This window comes from Hydra vulgaris, chromosome 11 (genome assembly GCF_038396675.1).
Source record: "Hydra vulgaris chromosome 11, alternate assembly HydraT2T_AEP".
NCBI classification, from domain to species: domain Eukaryota; kingdom Metazoa; phylum Cnidaria; class Hydrozoa; order Anthoathecata; family Hydridae; genus Hydra; species Hydra vulgaris.
In genome coordinates this window covers 44,356,664-44,380,201 of record NC_088930.1, presented here as the reverse complement: position 1 = coordinate 44,380,201, position 23,538 = coordinate 44,356,664, and the positions used below count along the sequence as shown (strand labels likewise).

Below are 23,538 nucleotides of genomic sequence, written 5' to 3'. Positions count from 1 at the left end.
ACTTTTTTTACATTACAAGTCTCTTTCGACTTCGAGATAAGGATATATATATATATATATATATATATATATATATATATATATATATATATATATATATATATATATATATATATATAGCAAAAAAGACTTCTAATTGTTAAATAAAATTTTAAAGTTATCTCATATTAAACATATGTTAAACACAATTGTTCTATACACTGCTTGCAAACTCAACATATGCTTAAGACATTTACACTTACAGACGTTTGCCTCCAACTGTTGCCTTATATCTTATACTGTTTTCCCTGTTTAAAATTATTGCGGACTGTTTTATTTTTGAAATGTTTAATATTCCGACTTTCCCGTTTGATAAGATTATCTTGTTTATAATATTTTTTAGTTATGGTTCTGACCCTCGTGTTTGTTAAGATCTCCCCGTTTATTTAGCAGGAGAAAATATAAATTTATTCGTAATATTTCGAATTGAACAGCTTAAACTTTCATCAGATATAAAAGAATGTTAATTTAAAAGCCGTTTCAACATAATCTTTATACAACTCGTCTGCTTAGGTGGTTTAAGGTTCCTGAAATCAAAAAAGAAGAAGTTATATATTTTTCAAAAATTCACGAATCGCAATCGACTTTTTTGCCGCCTTTCACATTCCCCAATTTTAAAGGTGGACTCTAAATTATAAAGAATTTTTTTTTTGAAGATAAGAAGAATAAAGCATAAAGAGGTTGTCTTCCTTATTTCCTTAAAATATTAAACTTTTTTTTTTTTCTTTCAAAAATGATATTTCAAGCATTAAAAAACTCAATAAAGCTTTTAGCACTATGATAGCTTCGTTTCATTCTCAAGTCGATTTTTTACGCATTCGATTGAATGTTTCGACTTGCGCAAACAATCCTGTCAAAAAACTTAGCTAATTAAAAAATTTAAAAAATCAATTGAACTTTAATTCTTACTTGAATTTAAGCTTTTTCAATGTAAAGATTTTATTACAGATCACAAGTATACGAATTCACTTTCTGTAAAAAAATTAGTTAAAAAACAAAAATGGATAATGTAAGTTTAAATTTTATATATATACCGTTTATTAAAGTTAAAATAACGTGTTTTGATGTGGCAACCTTAGTTTTAATGAAATAGCACTACATAACTTCCTATCCTATCCTATCCTAGTGATACCATATCTCTTGTATATCTAATTGAATGTCAATACTTTTGATGGTTGTCAAAGCAAAACATCATAGCCGACAACACGGGTTTCAAAGCGGAGGGGCACAATAATTGTGCCCCTCCGCTTTGAACACGGGTTTCAAAGCGGAGGGGCACAATAATTGTGCCCCTCCGCTTTGAAACCCGTGTTGTCGGCTATGATGTTTTGCTTTGACAACCATCAAAAGTATTGACATTCAATTTTTTTTTTTAAAGAAATTTCTAGATATAGAGGAGTTTTTTAGAAATTAACAATTGTGACAATTGTTAATTTCTAAAAAACTCCTCTATATCTAGAAATTTCTTTTAAAAAAAAAATATGTTTTTAACAAAAAAGTGTGTGAGTGGGGGGGGGCATGGCCTCATTTGCTTCCCCAGTGTCGTCGGCTCTGAAAATTGATTAAATTATCTAACATAAAAATGTTTCATCGTAATAATTAAGAAAGATTGTTTTTTAAAATTTGATATAGCTTTTTTTCCCCTATTATACCAGTGACGGATCTAGAAATATTAGGTAGGGAGTGGGTGGGGGATTATGATATCAAAGCAAAAAAAAAAAAAGGCTCCTTAAATTGACAAAAGGGCCTCTAAATAAAAAAAAATGCATTTTTGGTGAGCGGGGTAAGGATGGATACATTTTAAGGGTGTTTGACGTATCCATTAACATATTTTGTTTTGGAGTTTGCGCTATGCCAGCAAGTGTCATATATTGGGATCGGATATGCGAGATCGTCCATAATTTACGCAACGCTAATTTTTTTAATCAACAAAACAAAAATGATCACAAGTTTTCCTTCGCAGAGTTTTTATTGAAACCAAAAATTAAAATAGCATAATAACTTCAATGAAAATCACCGCGCAAAAGAGCAAACAATCTTCTTCAATTTTTGTAAATAAATATAACGTAATGTAATTTATGGACTCTTATTCCAAATTCTAATGATGTAATGTTACGGCTACCTAAAATCGAAGCGAACCATGACAAAGTAATAAATTTCAGAAAAAAACAGTTTAACTTCCTTTGTTTGTGTTGCTGCTTAAAAATTTTATTGTTTTTCTATTAATTTTTTTTTTTTTTAATTTAATAAAAGGAATTAAAAAATATGGATGTAAGTATTGCAGTTGCATAAGAGAATGTTTATATTGGTTCATCTAAAGCTCGTCCTGAGCAGCTCGAAAGTAGCTGTAGAGGTCAACACTGTTGTGCACCAATGTGTAAAAATGCAAGATATGATAAGCATGTAAATAAAACAAGCGTTGGTTTTCACTTTCCCTAAAAGCAATCCTCAATTGTTAAAAAAGTGGATAAATCTATTTAATAACATTTGACAAAAGAGGAGAAGTATACAACTTTGTTGAAAAAAAGTGTACCTTAAGGTGGCTCATATAGAAAAAATACTCAATTAAAAAAAAAAATCCTAATTTTTTTTTAATGCACCATTTGACTCAAAATTTATAATTCTTTCAGAAAAGATATACATTTTGCATAAAATACTTACTAATATAACCTTAATTAAACTTTTTTATTGGTCAGTTCCATTTTTTTGCTAATAATTTCTATTTATCGGAAACTTTGATCATTGTTTTCATAACTTTTTTATTTTATTCTTTTTCTGAACTTCAAAACATGATATATCGAGATTAAAAAAAGCTTTTTAGCTGAAATTTTTAGTGTATGTTCCTAAATCATTAAGATTTCAGATGTACTAAAATGATCAAGTAAGAATAGTTTTATCAATTTTTATAGCACAACAACTGTTTTTTATTATGTATAAATTTGTGATTTTTTTAAGTATTGTATCCCGTTTTTGATATTTTAATTATTTTTTCATTCTTTTAGTAGAAATGAATGATAATAATGTAATGAAACTATAGTGAAAAGGTTTTTGAGTTTAAACCAAAATTAATCAAGAAACTTTGTTTTGAATTTTTTCAAATTTGCGTTTTTTAACTCTGATTTTGTTGAAAGTTGCCTAAAATATAAATTATTTACAATTTTTTTAATGAAATTTGAGTTTCTTATATCATCAAAATTACAATAAAATATATAAGAACCTTTGCAATTTATTCTATTAAAAAAAATTTTTTTTCTATATGAGCCACCTTAATACGGGTGTTCAAAAAAATTTTGAAAATGCGGGTAGACAAGAAACTTGGGGAATATATGAAAAAAAAAGATACAATTACAAGAAAAATTTCAAAATTATTGACATCTTTTTAAATTGTTGTGTATCACAGATTTTTTTTATAACTCTTTCATTATTTAAAAAAATAAAAATAAAAACAGAAAAGAATGCAAAACAATTCTATATACACACCTTTATGACTTATACATAATCACATTTTGCGATTTTTCAAAAAGACTGATTTTAATTTATCCTTTGTGAAAAACATTTTTTTTTAATTGTTTGAACGATACAAATTTTTTAAAATTATTTTAAAATAACATTTTTTTTAATACTGGAGTTCAAATTATCTTTATTTGATACTGGAGTTATTATATATAATACTGAAGTATAGCAGTCCCGCTTCAATTCTTTTCTTGCTTAATACTTGGTTAATTTTTTTTCTAATGGTTGGTTACAATTCGCTGTCTGATGCTTTAAGATATGAACAAGCATTTTCCACAACAAAAAGTTGATTTTGATTTTCTTCTTCATCTTTGTGTCGGTGAACAACTTGTTGCAATATTTCAATAACCTACTCACCATGGTCATTTACACAAATAATATATTTTAGTTTTGGAAATGATTTGCGTGTATGTTATATATATATATATATATATATATATATATATATATATATATATATATATATATATATATATATATATATATATATATATATATATATATATATATATATATATATATTATTATTATTATTATTATTATTCAGTGATCAAATACAAATACAATAATCTATTTATAATTTGATGAAGAGGTGCTACACCAGGCCCCCCTATGCTGACGAACATGGAGATACAGAAGCTACAGACAAAGCAGCAATTGTATCTATAAAGTTACTTTCTTATGTTGTTTTTGAAAGCGTTGATGGATTGAGCGTTCACTGCTTCTTGCGAAAGCGCATTCCATGGGGCGACAATTCTATTTGAAAAAATTATATATATATATATATATATATATATATATATATATATATATATATATATATATATATATATATATATATATATATATATATATAAATTATGTTAGTGTACAATGTTCTGAAAGAACAGAGCAATAATAAATTAGTAAAAACACTTATCTAATTTTTGATTTCTTCAACACTGTGTTTCACCATCACACAGTGAGTCAAAATCCATAAAAAACGGCAAAAAACCCCCCATAAAAAAAGTATTGCTGGAAATTAATTAATTTAATTATAATGTTACTAAATACCACTAAAAGTCAATAATTAACTTTTTTGTGAACAATTTTCAAGATTTCACCCATTTATACGCCTTTTTTCGAGACTTATATATTTTATTTTATTTATCGGAAAACTCGTTCAAAAAAATCTAGCTTTTGTGTCACTCTTTTAAGATTGACATGGGTAAAAACAGTTCAAAATTTAATTTGAAGTCATATGTTTAAGATGTTTGGCAACTACTAACAACATTTTTGACAATAAATTTTGTTTTTAGTTTTTCATAACTGAGATATCAAAAATGTCATAAATTGATTTTTTTAAATTAATTTAATTATGAGTTTAGTTTAAAAACTAAACGATTCCACTAGATTCCATGGTAGTTTTAATATTTTCCCATTAATAGGTATATATGAAAGCAGAAAAAATAAAAATCATTTGCCCAAACTTGCCCCAATTAAAATAAGACCTTTCAAATACTTTTTGTGTTTTTTTTTCTTTTTTAATTAAATCTTGCCGTATAAAGTAGCGAGTATTAGTTCATTGCTTTCATTCATTACACAAATTATACATTTAGTTCCTATTCGTAAAAAAACTCATGCTCATGCAGATGGTGCTAATTATCAAACCTTAAAAACCAATATATGCAACGTTTGATGGCATAGTGCACGTTTTAAAATTAAAACTTGTGTATAAAATAACTTAAAATAGTTCATTGCTTACATTCAACATGAAAGAATACATTTAGTTCCTATAATTCAAGAGTTAGGAATTAATCATGATAACTTACTCGAGGCTCTTCTACGTGAGTTTTGTAGACCGGAGGGTCTATACTATGAAAGTATTGAAAAACCTGAAATGATAAATCTAAAGAAAACTCTAATAATATTTAAATGTAAATTCCGATCAAAGTTGCGGAAGTATGCAAGAACCTTCTCTAGACTTTTAGAACACGAGCGAACTTGGTTGAACAAAGATAACATTTTTTTTGTTAACAAAAAAAATGTTGCATGAGGTTCAGGTAGAAAGTGCAAGAACTGGGAAGATTTAGGTGATAGAAGCAGAAGATCTAAGGTATTAATAAATAAATTAAATTCAACCCAAATAAAAAAATAGTTTACAAGCTTAAATATTAAATATTATCTTGTTTAAGGTTGCCAAATTGGCTGAACATCCTGCTGAAGCATTGGCATTAGCTTCAATAAAAAAAGCCACTAGAGATCCTAGCAAAAAAGACTTCGTTGATCTTGTGAAAAGTGCTACAAACTCTAAAAAAGATAAAATCAAAAAGATAAATTTTCCGATAAAAATGAAAACCGAAGATGCTTTGAGCTTAAAAATTCAGTGTGACCTTTCTGATGAACATTATCAAATTATTAGAAATTCATCGATAATACATAATGCAGATATTTATCCTTCATTTCATGAAATTAAGAATGAGAGACACAAATGTTATCCTGAGGGTTTAATTGTGACAGAAACATCTGCTTTAACTCTCTACAGGGTATGTTTAATCATACTCTGACAAGGATATTAACTTTTACGGAATGCCAAGACTCTATGAGAATGTTTGCTGAAATTGGGGGGAGGTTTAAAGGTCTACTTCATTTTAAAGGTGGTTTTGATGGTGCCTCCAGTCAAAGTATCTATAAACAAAAATACACTGATACAAATATTGGTGAAGCCCAAGTTAATGAACAAAGTCTTTTCCAGACAGCTGTTGTTCCACTTAAATTAACCATCATGAACAAAAATGTATGATTAAATAAAAAGCCCTCTAGTACACATTACTGTAGACCCCTCCATCTCCAATATCAAAAAGAAACGGAAGAATTGATAAGAAATGAATATGAACTTTTAAAAGCAGAAATAAATAGACTAGTCAAGTTTGAAGTAAAGTTAGAAGTAGAGGAAGGCAAACCGGATAAGACTATCACATTTAAGTTCAAACTAGATTTAACCATGTTTGATAGTAAAGTGGTTAATGCCTTCACTAACACTCTGCCCTCGCAATCATGTAATGTTTGCGGAGCTAAGCCCAGTAAACTAAATAACCCAGCATTGATCAGATCTAAACCAATCAATGAAAAAGCTTTATCTTTGGGTCTTTCTACTCTGCATTGCTGGCTCAGATGTTTTGAATATATTTTACATTTAGGATATAAATTAGACATTAAAAAATACTTTGCCAAATCCCCTGCTAAAAAGCATTAGTAAAAAGTAAAAAAACGAACATTCAACTGAGGTTTAGAGAAGAGCTAAGTCTTATAGTTGATATGCCCAAACAGAGTTTTAGCAACACTAACGATGGAAACACTGCCAATCCTAAGACAATCCTAATAGCAGTATGCTCCTGTTATGAGTTGAACTCTGAAAGTTTTGGCCAGTATTGCTATGAAACTACAGCTCTTATACTCAAAAACTATTGCTGGTATGTGATTCCCCCAACTGTTCATAAACTCTTGGAACATGGTGTGCAGATATCTGAGGCATTAGAACTGCCAATTGGTTACTTCTCTGAAGAGTCACAAGAGGCTCTAAATAAAGAAATTCGCAAAGCTAGATTAAACCAAACAGCCAAGATATCTAGAAAGAATGTTGTGAAAAACCAGTACCAATGCTTGTTGATTAGAAGTGATCCTATAATATCAAACACTTGTTTTAAAAAATACAAGGTTGAAAATGGAAAAACACTTACCCCTGAAGTTTTATCTTTGTTAATGCTGTAATAATGAAATAAAGCCTTTTTATAAGTATAAGGTTTTCTTTTTTTGTTTTCTTGAAAGAAAAATTAGATAAGATAAATATTTATTTTGTTTTTAATATATTTTAATATTATATAATATTAAAATATTTTTCGAAAGAGTTTTTCTTTTTAATTAATAAATGTTTTGGTTTGAGGAATTTAATTTTTTTAAATTAAGTCAGTCATTGTGCGCATAAAAGTCTCTAACGCGTATACGCGTAAGTAGTACGAGCCTTAGGCACAAGAAATATTTAGATTAAAAAATATGTGTTATTCTTTTATATGGTATTTTGGATCAAGGAATTCGATTTTTTTATTTAGGTTATATTTTACGCGCGTTAAAGACAGTTACACGCGTATGCGCGCGCTTTACGCGTCATAGGTACGCGTAAAAATTATTTTCAATGGAAAATTTAAATTTTTTGACCCAAAATACGATAATATTGATGTATCACATAATTATATATGATAGTTATATAATTTTTGCCGTTTTTTCACCTTTCTGACTCACTGTGCATTAGTAGGTTCATCAGGAAGAATATATATATATATATATATATATATATATATATATATATATATATATATATATATATATATATATATATATATATATATATATATATATATATATATATATATATATATATATATATATATATATATATATATATATATATATATATATATATAATTTAAACAAGTAAATCTATATATATATATATATATTAGAGATGGGAATCGAACCCTTTTTTTAAAGTTCGGGTCCGGTTCGGTTCGGTTATATCTAATGTTCGAGTTCGGTTCAGTTCGGTCTTAAGCACAGTTCGGGTTCGGTTCGGTTCGGTATCAACACAACTGTTTTTTTATTAGTTACAAAGCTTTACATCCACAATGATAAAACACAAATAAATTTAAGTAATATTAAGTAGTTAAAGCATTGCAAATAACTTGAATAATAATAATTTTATATTGCAACTTCAAAAGTTCAAAAAACAATGCAGTTGCTAATAGCTGCAGTTAAAGTGCACAAAACATTAAAGCAGTAACTTTCTGAACACAGATAACGGTAGCTTAAGTAGCCTACTGTCAGTCTAGTAATCAGGGCTGCATGTTGTATTTGACAAATATCAGCATTTCCAATGTTTCTGGGTTTAGGCGAGCCCTGCGCTCACTCATCGTCACCCCACACACTGAAAACACTCTTTCACTGGCAGTACTTGTAGCAGGAATAGCCAACAACTTTCTACCAATCAATGCCATCGTCGGAAGCTTATGTTCACGGTCATTGTCTTTCCAGAATTGCAATGCATCACACGCTGTCACGGGCAGTGCCAAGTATTTGTCAAGTTCATGTCTTGTGTCATTACTGTCGGCGTTAGACAATGGAGGGGCAACTGTTTTTATGTCTGCCAGCAAATCATACGATTCAAGATCAGCTTTATTCTTCTTTGCAGGAGGCAGCTGATCTGAATGACTGCATTCACTAAAGCTGTCTATATCTGTATTGCCTGAGTCCTTTCGTATCACCTGATTTGGTGAAGAAGAAATAATTTTGTCCACCATACTACGCATTTCTGAATAAACAAAATTGCGATCGTCTGTGTTGACAAAAGACAAGTATTTGTAAGAAGGAACAATAAGTGTTGATAGCTTGTGCAAAGGATGAATAACATACTTTTCATTCAAACTGGACAGAAAAACTGCCTTCAAATCACGCATACTGTCGCTGCCTGAACCATTGATCTTACAGACTGATCGAAGATAAAAAAGCATTAACCATACATCAGGGGACGTCGGCACATTGTCATGTGACAATTGTACAGTAGCCTTGTGAAAGAGATGCAAAAATTCTACGACGTCATGCAACAATTTTTCATTAACGTTGTTCAGTTGCTCAAGTTTGTCAAACTGCTTTGAATCAGCAAGAATTGACTTGACATGATCTAACTGGCATGACAGTGATTGCAAAAGAAAAAATTGACTGTTCCAACGAGTCGCAACATCCTGTTTGAGAGTGTGATTTAGTTCCTGGTTTTTCCCACTATGTTTAAAGTAGCCCACCATTTCCTTTGAAGTCTTGATCATTTCATGAACTAAATTAGCACCAGGGGATTTCAAAGCTTTTTTAACAGCTAAATTAAGATTATGACCTGCACAACTAAGTCTAACATCGTTGCGATAAGCCGACTTCATATTACTCCCATTATCAGTCACAAATACCAAATTGTCACTTTTTATAGTCTGAGGGAAAAGTTTTTTAAGTATTTCAGTTGTCTTTGCTTTTACGGCAATGCCAGTCTTAGACTCACTAAACTCAAACAATCCAACACACTTACTTATAAGGCAATAACTGCTGTTAATGTTGTGCTGTAAAAGTTTGATAAGAGTATTTTAGAATGTCATCGGTCCAGTGATCATTTGTTATTGCAACATGAATAATCCCAGCAAGTTCATCTTTCAGCTTTCGAACACATTCGTTGTAAAACTTTGGTTTTGTGTCTTAGCGTTGTTCGATCACATACAGTATACTCAAGTTGCACTAATCCATACTTCAATTCAATGTCAATCACTGTTTCAGCAATATGACGGAACACATCCTGAACACACGAGAATGGCTGAATGTCTTTTGCAATCATGTAAAGGGCTGCACGTTGAGCATATTCACAAATGTGTTTAGGAACCTGTAAAGTATAAAGCAATAAACAATAGACATTAAACACATAGCAATACATAATGGCCTTTTTTTTTTGTACTACAAAAAACATTGTATTTCTAAAATATTGCTAACAACTTGTAACAAATATATTTTGCTATCAATGGTAGCAAGTGAAAAGTTAAAACAGTAAATAGGAAAAAGCAAGATCCGCAAACTATATTTATTAACCTTTGTCTTTTTAGGTAAAAAGCTTGTCATTTTTAATTGTCCAGGTTCTGAACTGATCTTATTGATGTGTGATGTATTATGTCTTTGTAAAGTTGTAGTATGACCAATAGGCACTGACAACCATAATCCACACTGCTTACAAACGGCAAACTCCTTGACAACCTGTTGATCATAACATGATTACTCACAGTTATACAAAAATCAAATAAAGTGTATTATAACTAAGGTCAATTGACTCTATTTAGCATTTGATATTCAATTAATTATCAAACCTGAATGCTGCTCAGTTTGGCATTGTGTGCAATATGCAATGCCTGAGAGATGCATGTGATTATTGATTTATTGAAATATTTATAAAACTAAATAATTTTAGTTTTATAAATATTTCAATAAATATTTATAAAACTAAAATATAGAACCTAACGGACCTCATCCCCAACTTCAACGCAACGGAAGCGTGTCCAGCATTCACTCTTTGTCCATGATGCAGGTACTAAGCGAGCCGCTCCGTCTGTTATCAATTTCTCCAACACTTTTTTAGTCCATTTACGAGTTAATTTACTGTTACTCATTATTACTACAATATTATGTAATTATTGCAATCATTAATTACTAAGATATGAATAAAAACTCAGAACATTAACAACACCTCAATATTGCAAATGTTTAGAAACAACATTTCCATTTTGGTTGGTAATGTTATGAATTGTAGACTTATCGCGAGGTTAGAATTATTTTGTTCTATTTCCCATTTTAAACGTTGGGAGAAAATTTTTCATTTTTTTCTAAAAGTAAAAATTACTTAAAATTTTAGCTAGTTTTTAAAGAAATAATAACTTATGCTTTAAATAATTTTGATTTAAACAAATTATTTAGAAGAAATTTAAAAATTAAAATATATTTTAAAAGTAATTATTAATTACTAAAATTACTAACTCATTTTCTTCCAACACTTAATATGAGAGATAGAACAAAATAATTCTAAACTCGTGGTATGTTACACATTAGGTAATGAATTATGTTATGTATGTTACACATTAGGTACTGTAGCATGTTATGTATTGTAGTGATGTGCGAATTGCAAAATTTTCACTTTTTCAAGCCTCTATTTAGCTTGGTTAGGCAAGAACAGTTGGTTTGATTCGGTTCGTTCACAACAGTTTTAAAGTTCGGGTTCGGTTCGGTTTAGTAACAACTAAAGTTCGGGTTCGGTTCGGTTCTGTCGTAGATAAGGTTCTAGTTCGGTTCGTTCGGTTCGTTTCCCATCTCTAATATATATATATATATATGTATATATATATATATATATATATGTATATATATATATATATATATATATATATATATATATATATATATATATATATATATATACATATATATACATATATATATATATATATATATATATATATATATATATATATATATATATATATATATACATATATATATATATATATATATATATATATATATATATATATATATATATATATATATATATATATTTGTATATATATATATATATATGTATATATATATAGATTTATTTGTTTGAGTTTTCATGCTATATTTTTCAATACAATGTTCTTATATCCAAAGATATTGTTGGCTTAGCATACGAACAGCCACAAATAGTCATTAAAACTAATCCAAAGTAGCGTCCGTTATTGACCAGTATTTTTGCATACCAAAGTACTACTGAGCTATCAGGCTATAATGATGTGTAACAAACAAACAAACAAACTTTTTATATATATATATATATATATATATATATATATATATATATATATATATATATATATATATATATATATATATATATATATATATATATATATATATATGTTTATTACACATAAAGTTTGTATAACAAACCTTTCCTAAACATTATTCTATATTAATTCTCAATAATAAATTTTTTTTAAATCATTCAAATACTTATTTAATACTAGATAATTACTAGCATCACATATACAATATTAATAATAGAAGCATTATGATTTAATTCCGTGTAATTAAAATTTCTTCTAGAATACACTGCATAGTCAAAATCTTTTAATGTTTTGGAGTGCTTAGAGAATACTGAGAAGATAAAAGTTCTTCTAATTTGCAAATTTATAAAATGAGCTATAATTTAAAAAATGAAAACATATGTAAGTATTGCCTCGATGATTCAAATAACAATTTGATACGACCTTGCAACTGCACTGGCTCTATAGGTTATGCGCACGAGGATTGCGTTGTAAAGTGGCTACTTACAAAAAAAAACTGGAAATGTGAATTGTGTCAAAAGACGATAAATATAGAACCTAACGGATTCAAGTACCCTAACGAGGTAAGAATTTTTTTAGGTTTTTGACTTAATAAAGTTTATTTAAATTACATTGACGAGACCTCTCTTTTGATAAAATTTTTTCGTTTAATAACATCGGGAAAATGTTATTAAAAAATCTATTTTAAATTTTGTTATATAGTTTTATTGCCTAATGTTACTTAAATAACGATTAGATTTAAGTTTCATGTACTTATATCCAAACCGTTATAAACGATTAACTTAAATTATTAACATTATAAACGTTTAATAGAAATTTATACAAGTCTTTAACATTACACACCTCCAACTAACCTTTTTTGTATATACATACGCAATGGAAATATAATCTTTGTTACGCTTTATTAAATACGCGTTTTTAATCTACATTCTTTTTTTTATACAAATATAGTATATATGTTATAATATGTAACGTTCAATCAAAAAGTAAAATATATATATATATATATATATATATATATATATATATATATATATATATATATATATACATATATATATATATGTATGTATGTATGTATGTATGTATGTATGTATGTATGTATGTATGTATGTATGTATGTATGTATGTATGTATGTATGTATGTATGTATTTGCATGTATGTATGTGTATATATATATGTATATATACACATATATGTATATGATATACGTATAAACATATACATTATATTAGTTGTTATTGCTATAAGTAAATATTGTTAATGCTAAGACTATTCCGAATAATATTGGAGTTGATTTTAATTTGTAGCTATCGGAAATAAAAAATAAAACTCTTATGTATTCGGAAGGTTGTAGCATTAACGTTATTTACAAGCAGTAATAGCAGTTAATCTATATATATCAATAATCTAAATTCTATAACTCATATAGTAGGGTAGAACGGGGCATATCGGACAGCCTAACATCTCAGTTAAAAAAAAAAAAATTTTAACTATTGTTTCATTATTGTAAAAAGAAATAAATTTGCCAAAAACAAATTTTTTGCATTTTCTTAAGCGATCTAACGACGAAAGATTTGTTGTGAATTATTACTAATTTGCTCTAATTATAAAAAGTTTAGATTTTTCAGATATTATTTTTTAACCTCTTTAGAATCTAATTAAAAAAAAAAATCTGGTGTTAAACTTCTTAAATTGTCTTAGATTTAGTAAATAACTTTTAAAGGCAGCTCAGGAAAAAAGTTTTTTGACTATATTACTACCATAATATAATGCTGTTTACAATGCGATGATTTTATTTGTAATCTAAGATATTATTTTCTATTTTTATAAAAACAATATTAATTATAAATTCAAAAGAATTGTTATTTTAATAACTTAACTTAATTCAGTAATAGTGTTTAATGTAAATAATGATGGCAAGAGAATGGTACGAGATGGTAAGAAAAAAAAGTACCTATTAAATAGGCCCCTGCAAAGCTTCGATACTTCGAATCGAATCAGAAAAAGTGATTCAAGATTCGATTCAAACAATCTCTTTGAATCGAATTAAGGTAATTTCATTATATACTATTCATTAATCAAGGTATTTGTAATATAAACTTTCCAACATTAACTTTCAATATTTTCTAGTTTTATAAAATTACACATTTTAACATTATCAGATTTTTTTACTTTAATAATTGTAGCCGTCATAGAAATTTTAGTTTTTTAAAAATATCCAGTACGCACGCGTTTTCCATGAGACGTCTGTCCATAGTCAAATAAAAAAACAAAAAGAATGCATAGTCTGGAGACACGAACCAATTCCATTGTGTTTTGATTTTAACTTGAAAACTGCGCGGTGACCCGGCGAACCTGCGCAATTTTATAAAACATGTCAAGCTTTTAATGTAAATATTGATTTAGAATGTTTGTTTGATATGGTTAAAGGAGTTTTTAAAACAAAGACATAAACTTAGCTACAGATATAGATTTCTTTGCTTCTAAAGTAAACAATTATGTCAAACAACATGCATATAACTAGCGCCTAAAATAAACAAGGCATTGCATCAATTCCAAAAAATTCTGGCAAATGTTCTTTAAACATTTATAGGAGAAAGAATTCTATTAATAAAATGTTACTGCTAAAAGTGTAAAGAATAAATAAAGATATTGCAAATTTATTAAAAATAGAAATGTATCTGCTATTTGATTTAAGAAAGCAGTTCTTGAAAAAATCTTGTGCAAGAAATTTAATTTATCAATAAATGGTGTTGAACATCTTTAGAAAAAAATAAATTTTATATTAGAAAAATTTAAAGTCAGTAGTGATTTATTTTATTATGAGTATTATGACCTGGTGATCGAAAATTTACTAGCTTTACACTTCAGCAATATAACTTTAAGTAATACGTTACTCACTGAAATGTCTTCTGTTATATTATACAATCTTTCTGATATAAAACCAGACATAAGTGAATCTGTAAATAGAACTCAAGAAATAACTAATATATATAGAAAAAGTTTACAATATCTTAATGAATATGTTTTTTAAAGATTGCAAGCAGTTTGCTTGAATTTTACTGCTCTGCAAGGTTACGGAAGATGGTACTCAGACTTTTGTTAATACTATATATAAGAAGTATTGTGGAATACAAACAATGTTAAAAATTATATTGTTCTTTCTCTTTATAAATAAGTTTGCAATGATCCAGAATCAAGTGAAGTTAGTGAGAATTTGCTAAAGCCCTAACTTACATTGTTTGTAAAAGTTTTTTTTTTTTTTTTTTTAATGCAAAGACATTACTGAAAAACATAAAATGATAAAGAAAACTTGGAAGACCTGTGAAATCTGAAATTATCAAACAAATGAAAGAAAAAGTTGAACGTAAAAGGCTATTTTCATAGTCATAACTTTTTAAAACATTAATGGTATAAAAACTACTTAAATTTAAAAATTTATGATAAAAATTTTTTTTATTAAGGTAGATAAAATTTATTAATAATATGTTAAGTTAGAGCAATAAAATTCAGAGTTATGATCGGTTACATATTTGTATTTATAGTTTGTAATAATATGATACAGTATGCTACTGTATATTGCTTCTTTTGTATTACTTATATTTGACTTTTATTATTTATATTATGTTTGAATAAAAATTTCTGAAATCTCTTCCAATTCTGGTTTTTTTAAAAGACCAAAAAAAAAATTTAATAAAAATAATAATATGATTCAGCAAATAATCAAGGGGAGTACTACTACATCGACTAAAAGTTTGGTTAGGGCGAAAACTATTTTTTTCCATGAAAACCAAAAGGATAATAAATCAGTAATTAAAGTTAGTCAGTAATAAAAGTTGGCAAGTTTATATCTATATACACTATAGTATATATCTATATACACTACAGTATATCTATATATACTATAACAACCCTCGGAGTTAGGAAAAATGAGGTCACCAATAATTTGCCGACTTCAATATTTTAGCGGTCGGCATCAGGTCGGCAAAAATTATTCGGTACAAAGGTCTTACCACGAAACGTAAAAACGGCAATTTTTTGCCGACCTCAAACACTTTCAGGTTGGCAGTTAGGTCGGCATTGCCGAATACCGACCCTAATTCCAAGGGTTGCTATAGTATATCTATATATACTATAGTATATCTATATATACTATAGTATATATAGATATATTATAGCGTATATAGATATACTATAGTTTTGTGGTGTATGAGTTCATGGGCTTGTTTTGTGGTGTATAATTTCATGGGCGTGTTTTGTGGTGTATGAGTTCATGGGCGTCTTTTGTGGTATATGAGTTTATGGGCTTGTTTTGTGATGTATTAGTTCATGGGCTTGTTTTGTGGTGTATAAGTTCATGGGTGTCTTTTGTGGTGTATGAGTTCATGGGCTTGTTTTGTGATGTATGAGTTCATGAACATGTAGCTTATACATATATTTTATTTTAGAGCTTAATCTCTGAACATGTTTGATTGATAAATAGCCTGCATTTTTCACTTTTAAAGCTTTATAGTTAAAGAATAACTGCTGCTCTTTAACTGTCCCGTTTTGTCCTACCCACTTGCAAAATATGAAAATGTTGCTAATATGGAGTTTTTTTCCTGTTTCGTTTACTTATATCAAGAAATTTATAAAAAATAGTGTTACTTATGAATATTTTATCCGCAACTACCATTTGCTTCTTAAGTGTTTAACAAAAAAAACTAAAATTTATTTTGAATTCTAAAACAATTCTAAAACTCTTTCATACAAGTCAAAACTCTTTCATACATGTCAAAACTCTTTCATACATGTCAAAACTCTTTCATACATGTCAAAACTCTTTCATACATGTCAAAACTAATGAAATTCTCATAGAAAATTTCAGATAAAACTTTTTCTCAGGTCGCAAACTAATTCATCCTTGTTCTTAATTTTGATACCACATTTTCAAATGTTGAAAATAATAGTTACTCTATTCAATTTTATGAAGCCACGAGGATAAGATCTAGAAATACGGATTTATTGTATATTGCTCTTTTAAGAGTAATACCAACGTCAAAGTGGGTTTAAAAAAAAATTAGAAATACGAATAATAAATTCGTATTTCTAATTTTTTTTTTTGGTTTTTAAGGTGTTTCCATAAGTCTTTACAGTCTTCACATAGCACCGAGGAAGAGCATACAAATAGGCAGTTCACGCCTCCTTCCTTCTATAACGTTGCTTTTTGGGCTAGAGATGGCGTTGAAACTCTGACCTTTTAGATCTAAGCCAGAACTCTAACTACAGCGCCACGGCTACATCTTATCTTCATCTTATTGCAGTTGCTTCATAAAAATGAAATTCTTTGTGTAAAGATTTACAAATATTTCTATTAACTGGCATAGTTGCATATTTTATTTTTTGTAATGCTAAACTTGACTTATTCACTTTGCTCATCTGTGAGCTTAGATAAATTAGGTAAAATTTACCTTAGATTAAGGTAAATTTTGGTTTAATCTAATTTTTTCATGACTATTGTTATTAGGTATAAAAAAAAGATATTAAATTGTTTTTAAAAATGAAACTAGCTGCTAAGCATAAAAATTATGAAATTAGTTCAAAATATGTGTGTGTGTATATATATATATATATATATATATATATATATATATATATATATATATATATATATATATATATGTAAATAAATTAGTAAAAACACTTATCTAATTTTTGATTTCTTCAACACTGTGTTTCACCATCAGTAGGTTCATCAGGAAGATTTCTTCCTGATGAACCTACTGATGGTGAAACACAGTGATGAAGAAATCAAAAATTAGATCAATTAATCAATACAGTGATGAAGAAATCAAAAATTAAATAAGTGTTTTTACTAATTTATTATTGCTCTGCTCTTTTAGAACATTGAGCACTCTGTTTATAGAATACACTAACATAATTTATATATATATATATATATATATATATATATATATATATATATATATATATATATATATATATATATATATATATATATATATATATATATATATATATATACATACATATATATACATATCTAGGGTGTCCCAAAAAACAACTTTTTTGTTAAAGTCTGTTCCCACCCTTAAAATGTGTTCTATATAATAAAATTATATTGAAATCAGAAAATTTTCGAAAAAAAAAGTTTTTCAAAAGTATATCATTCTGGGTCTCAAAAAAAGCAAAATTATATAAAAATTTCAAAAATAATCATCATTTTATAAAAAAACTTTGAAAAAAAAAATTTTAATAAAATTTTTTATAAAAAATGCATATTTTTATTTTTAATTAAAAAAGAAATTATTTAAGCAGAGAAATTTAAAATCATGTTTTTTTTAAGAAATAGTTATTTTTGATATTTTTTAAAAAGTTCGCTTTTTTTGAGACCCAACATGATATACTTTTGTAGAACTTTTTTCAATGATAATATTAAGGACCCGTCTGGTGTTCAAGGGTCTTGTAGAACCCCTAAAAATATATATATGTATATTTCGTTTCATTCCAGTATTCTTTTTTCGTTTGACTCCATTTCATTATTCTGTTATAGAGAACCAATTTTTGTTATTTTTTATTATTTTTAATAATTTTTGTTTTAGGTGCCGCAAGGAGACCTAATGATCTTGTCACAGAGCACCGCGGAAGAGCATATAAATAGGAAGTTCACTCCTTCCTTAACTTTGGGGCGAAATATGCCTAGAGCTTCGAACCCGGGATCTCTTGCTTCTACAGTAAGAGCTCTAACCACTGCGGCACGGCCTCTTAAGTTTAGATGGTGGGAGCAGACATTTAAAATAAAAGTTATATATATATATATATATATATATATATATATATATATATATATATATATATATATATATATATATATATATATGTATATATGTATATATATATATACATACACCCAGTGCCGGATTAAAGGCCTCTGGGGCCTCTAGGCACTTTATGTTTGGGGGCCCCCTTCTATACAATACATTTTTGTTCTACCCACTATCACTACTCAATTAAAAATTTTTAAAAGAAAAAAAGAAAATTGGTAAATATTGTACTTTATTTTCAAACAGAGGTATAGAGTAGGCTTACAATTACAAACAGAAAAACAAATTATTCATAAACTATATATAAGTATTTGGTTATTTTATATATTTACTTTTCTTGCTTTTGCCGCGGCAAATTTAGAAATCAATTCTGCATAATTTAATTCTTTTACAAAATCACGTTCAATGCTTAATGCATTTAATCGATCTTGGCACGTAACAGAACGTTTTTAATTTTCAATAAGCGCTAACTTCGAAAATGATCTTTCACCTTTGCAGACACCACACGCTATTGTTAAATATATCCTAAAAGCAATTGCCACGTTTGGATAACATTTTTTAGATAGAATATCTTTAAAAATTTCAAAATTGTTTACTTCTGCATTTGGTTTGTTCTGATCAATCTGAATGTTTACGTGGTCATGGAAGTGAATCAGTTCATTTTCGAAAATAAAATAACATCTATAATTCGTTGCAAAATAGTCACATTAAGATTCATATAATTTACAAAAATTTAAACCTTGCTTTTTTGATCGAGAACACCAACTCTGAAAGGAACGAGAATGTAAATGGCTATTTTCATGTGATAACAATCGCAATGCCGCATTTTTCCAATCATTAAATCCCGTTATTAACATTTCAGTTGATGTAGGAGAAAATAATTTGCAAACGCCACAATACAACATTTTGGTCTTTGGAGAAAAAAATTAACCAAGTACGGTCTACTTCTTCGCCATTTATCATTTTACGTTTAAACATTGATTTTGAAAGAAAATGCTGTTTATTTCCGATTACCTTCACCGTAGAATTTATAAATTCTGCATTGTCGAATTCCACATTTTGTAGGATATATTCTATTTTTACGAAATAAGATATTAGTTACTCAGAGGATTTCCAGTCGGCAGGATCATTACTGAAAGTGTCGTAGTTAAAATTACAATTACATTCAATAGGAATAGCAATAGACACTTCCTCCAATGCATTAAAATTCCCTTCGTTCATTAGCATTGCATCTGCATTTGTCGCCTCCTGCATATCAGTACCATTACCACTACAATTTAATTATGGTAACGTTGAAGATGTTGAAGTTGAGGTCGATGGTTTGTCAATAAATCCTAGCAATGACATTTGTCCTTTTGCAACTTCCTTAATCTTCTTTTCATGTAATTTTCTTTTTTCAGCTCCGCTTAAATATTGCCTTTTCATGGTGCTAAAATCCAATTAAGTAAGTAATTAAATTTTGTTTTTCATTTAAATTAAACGCTAGTTTTCCTTACCTGTTTTTCTTTTTATTAATAAAACTTAAATTATTACTTATTGGTTAAGTAAACAAACGAATCGACTTGATTTATCTTAATATAAATACTGCAGTTAAAGTTGAATAGTGCGCATAGTTACGCACGCTTTTATTAGTTACGACGGTTTTTCTCAACTACTATTGGCTGTTTGAAAAGTTTGATTTTCTTTTTTCTTAGAAACAATGCATTATTCCCGTGCTCAAAGAGTGAGAAATTCCACCCGCTTCGCATAATGATTTGAAAATGCAAATTTAATATCAATGTGTTCTAACATTTAAAATTGTTAGTAGCATTTGTTTTTAAAATTAAACTTTACACTCGTTTGTTTCAAAATTTTAAATAAATACTCGTTTCTTGAGTGAATAAATACAAAATCAGAAAAAAATTTTTAAATAAAAATTTAATATTTGCAAATAATTTTTTAATTTTGGGGCCCCTTCTACACCGGGGCCTCTAGGCACGTGCCTAGTGGGTAATCCGCCACTGCATACACGTATACATACATACATACATACATACATATATATATATATATATATATATATATATATATATATATATATATATATATATATATATATATATATATATATATATATATACACACACACACACACATACACGTATACAAACATATATATATGTATATATATATATATATACATATTTTTTTGTTCTTTATTACAATATTTATTACAATATAATTATTTCCACAATCGTGTATATATATATATATATATATATATATATATATATATATATATATATATATATATATATATATATATATATATATATACACACACACACACATACACGTATACAAACATATATATATGTATATATATATATATACATATTTTTTTGTTCTTTATTACAATATTTATTACAATATAATTATTTCCACAATCGTGTATATATATATATATATATATATATATATATATATATATATATATATATATATATATATATATATATATATATACATACACGATTGTGTGGAAACTGACCTTTAAAAACACATTTTATGATTATCATAAAAGTGTTTTAACACAACTAAAAATAATTACAAAAGCGTAAATTAAACTCAAACAAGCTGTAAAGTTTTTTTAATTCAGTTATATTTTCATAGAAATTTATCTAATTTAGTGGAACTTTCCGCCAATAACGTTTGATTGGATACTTTTTGTTTACTTTTTATCAACGGTACTGTTACTAGCTGTGGTTATAAATGTTGGAGTGATGCTTTATAACAAATGCACAAGTACATATTGTATGAATTATTATGGATTCATGCCTGTTGTTATAATATATTTATCACTTTCATTTTGTCATTTGAAGTTACCTTTTCTAAAATTTAGACAGTGGGTTGAAACAAACCGAAGATGGAAATTAGTTGAACAAAAAAATTGATTTTATTTTTTAATTTATAAAAGTTGTTAAATGAAAATTTATGTCATACCAGTTGTATGAAACAGTTTGTACCTATGAGTTATGTAAGTCGCAACATTATTTTATTTTAAATGACCGTGAGCTTCTTTTGTTTTATTTTAAAAACTGTTACAATAGTTTCTTGTAAATATTTATATATATGCCTTAGCATTTCTAATTGTAAAATATTTTTAAATGTAACTTGAAATATTTAAACTTGTAATTAAAAATTTATTTATGACTTTGTTATTTTATTTACTTTTTTATATTTTCGTCATCTTCATAATAATTATTTACATTATCGTAATTATTTACATACCGTTTTGACGTAACATCGATAGCTTTTAATTTATGCTTAATTTCATATTTGCTTGATATAAGCGCAGTTTTTCAGTCAGTATATTGTATCAGTCTATTCACATATTGTAGAGATAATTACATAGCATGTAACACTTTTTTATATATTGAAAGGTATTGAGAAAGTAAGATATTAGTGTAAACAAAAAGAAACAAAGTAATTATTTACTATCATCTTTTTCTTCAAGGTTAGAAGTGCTTCGATGGTAGCGTTTTTCTTGAGCGCATACTTTCATCTTTTCTGACTAGAGACCATATATATAATCTCCGATCATAACAGGATGCCATTGTCCTTAACATCTACTTTCCATTTTTGCAATGTCCTCGTGAAATTTTTTTCACCATGCTTCTCACTGACATCACCCATGTTTTCGGGGAAGAAATTTAGGTTTTCTTTTTTTAATTATATTTAGGTGCCTCAAGAAGTCCCTACGGTCTTATCACTGAGCACCGGAGACGAGAATTAAATAGGAAGTTCACGCCTCTTTTCTAACCGATGTCGCAAAATTTGCCTAGAGGTGGCGGTTTGAACCACGGATCCCTTGTTTCTGAGGCAAGTGCGCTACCACTGCGCCACGGCTGCTTAGACGTTAATACAACATATAATCCTTTATGGACATACGATAATTCAGTTATTTGAATTTTTCAATAAGCTTTGCAAACAGTTATTTGTAAATAGGATCCTTGATATTTTTTTAGGAACTCACAAACTACGTGACAAAAGGCGCACAAAGCTTCTTTTTCAACTTTTGCAATTGCTTTTTTGAGTTTTTCTGACTTCAAAAGTACTTTTATTTGGGTACCAACGAATATACCACCTCTGGTCTATGGCTCAGATAGCTTTGAAGGCATGAGAAGAATTTCTTGTAAAGCCTCTCCTCCAAAATCTAGGGCTTTTACAAACTGTTTTACCAATCCTAGTTTGATATAAAAAGGGGGTAATAAGACTTTTTTGAAGTTTACTAGAGGCTGCTGAGAACATTGAATAATCCTGGTTCTATATTCGCTAAGGGAGCCAATGAACCATGTTGTAATAATCATCACCAACACTGCTGTTCCACTAGCAATGGAAACATGAATACCTTGTGTATCCCTTTGCAAGCCAAGAAAAAAAAAATTCTTAAAATCACCACAAACATGTCACTTAAATAGGTTCCGGTTTAACGAGCTTGTCCCGGGTTTAGGTAAGCTGTCCCAGCGTCCCGAATAAGGTCATCGGGACACTCGATTTTCCCGGTTTTGAAACAAATTATGTTTTCGTTTTTTTAAATTTAATAGTTTTTTAATTTTTGATTAAAAACGCATTATTTACAATAATGGCGAAAAAAAAAACTCCGTTAACAAATCAGGCAATAAAAAATTTAACCAAAAGAACTTTATAAATACCAATTTTAATGTATTAGCATGTTTTCTTC

General features: G+C 27.8%; 2 long non-coding RNA genes across 2 annotated transcripts; one reads left to right on the top strand and one right to left on the bottom strand.

The window, feature by feature from the left end:
* The first annotated feature begins 863 nt into the window (after nt 1–863).
* On the top strand, nt 864–22,005 carry LOC124813695 (uncharacterized). Its single transcript, XR_010641511.1, has 3 exons — nt 864–1,048; nt 12,247–12,550; nt 21,485–22,005. It is a non-coding gene; the product is annotated as an uncharacterized LOC124813695 (long non-coding RNA).
* LOC136086686 (uncharacterized) lies at nt 19,031–20,417 on the bottom strand. The gene is made up of 2 exons (XR_010641512.1): nt 20,312–20,417; nt 19,031–20,244 (listed from the first exon to the last, which is right to left on the bottom strand). It is a non-coding gene; the product is annotated as an uncharacterized LOC136086686 (long non-coding RNA).
* Nucleotides 22,006–23,538: the final 1,533 nt, after the last annotated feature.